Source organism: Mus caroli, chromosome 8 (assembly GCF_900094665.2).
Source record: "Mus caroli chromosome 8, CAROLI_EIJ_v1.1, whole genome shotgun sequence".
NCBI lineage: Eukaryota > Metazoa > Chordata > Mammalia > Rodentia > Muridae > Mus > Mus caroli.
Window position 1 is genome coordinate 59,593,424 of NC_034577.1, and position 1,703 is coordinate 59,595,126.

The window sequence follows — 1,703 nt, forward strand, 5'->3', positions numbered from 1 at the left end:
TAAATGGTGAGAAGCTTGAAGCAATCCCTCTAAAATCAGGGACTAGACAAGGCTGTCCACTTTCTCCATACCTATTCAACATTGTACTTGAAGTCCTAGTTGTTTATCTTATAAACAATCGTGCTATGTTGATTTTGGTTGTTGAGGTTTGATCTGTTCCTTTGTATGGAAATGAGAAATTCTGTACCTGAAGCTCTAGGTCTATGAGTGAATTCTCATGTTTAAAAGCTTTTGTTGTACAAACCTTGTTGCTTGATTTAAATCTATTGGATAAATAAAATTGGCCATAGCCAATTAATGGAGGGATTAGAGGTTAGGAGCGTTTTGAGTTACATGGTTGGAAGTAGAAAAGAGAAAGAGAAGGGAGATAAGGAGAAGATGGAAGAAGAAGAGGAGATAAGAAGCTGCCATGAGGGTAGAAGGACCATGAGCACATCGCCAATAGAAACAACAGGTATTTGGGGTATGCCACTGGGGAAGTAGCCCAGACAGTATTTAGTTTATCCAGTTATGGTAAGCTATTTCCTTTGAAAAGGGATTATAGGCTAGGAGTTCCTAGAATAATGTTTTTGCTAGCAATAATCAAAAAAGAAGGTCCCAGCCTTCAGGAATATACAAAATATAGCCTTTTACAGTATGGCAAAAGCTGGCATTGGACTTAGAAATGCAGATCAACAAGGACACCTTGTCATTGAGAAAAACACAAGGGGATATTCTGCAGGCCACAAAATTAAATTTGATTCAATCATTCCCAATTTGGGGGATACTCATCCAATAGAGCAATTAGATGATTTAATGCCTGTTGTTAAAAAACAAACTCTTCTGGATGTATCAAGGGCAGAACAATTTCAGCATATAAAACAAAATTCAGTCTTCCTTCTACTTCCTGTGTATCTTTCTAAGATGTTTTTTATGTTCACTCCCTGTCAACTGGTTTCTTGCTCCACCTCTTAACTAACTATTGACTTTATTTAATCCTATTTACAGTAAGCAAGAAACACTTGGATTAAAGCTGTGTGCTACAGCTGAGGTACACCACAACTAGATACATAAACAACACAATCTCAGGATTCACAGTGTGATCAAGTATTCTGAAACATTTTATATAGTTGAGCATATATTAATAGTGCTCAGCTGTAAAAAAAAACAAAAACAAAAAACAAAACCAAAATTTAATATTTTTAGAGAAATGAATGAACATCGAATGTACAATATTAATCAAGATCACAGTCTCAGAAAGAAAAGCCTGCATGTTCTCTCTAATTTATAAAATATAGTCAATAATATGTAAATAAACATACTTGTGTTTACATGTATAACATGTAGAAAACAAGAATGGCTAGCTATAATGGGATGAAGAAGAATTGAAGGCAGGTGATAGACACAACTTATGAAAATATCCAATGTTAATTGTTTTTCTAATTCTAATTCTGTCATAGAATTTTTTATATTTTGGTGGTACAGGAGTGCATAAAATATATTTAATAATGACTGTGGAAATTTTAATGTGCTGCTCCAAAGATTCCATTCACAATGCTTCTTCTGACTATAAAAAGGTTCATTGAATTATATGAATTTGTGATCTGATTAACTTCGGTGTGTGATTTTTTTTTTTAGTTGCAAGTTATTTTTTAAATAACAAGCTTATAAAATTTTAAAAAGTTGGATTCCGGACTCCACCGAACTTAGGAACTTAGTCTGCA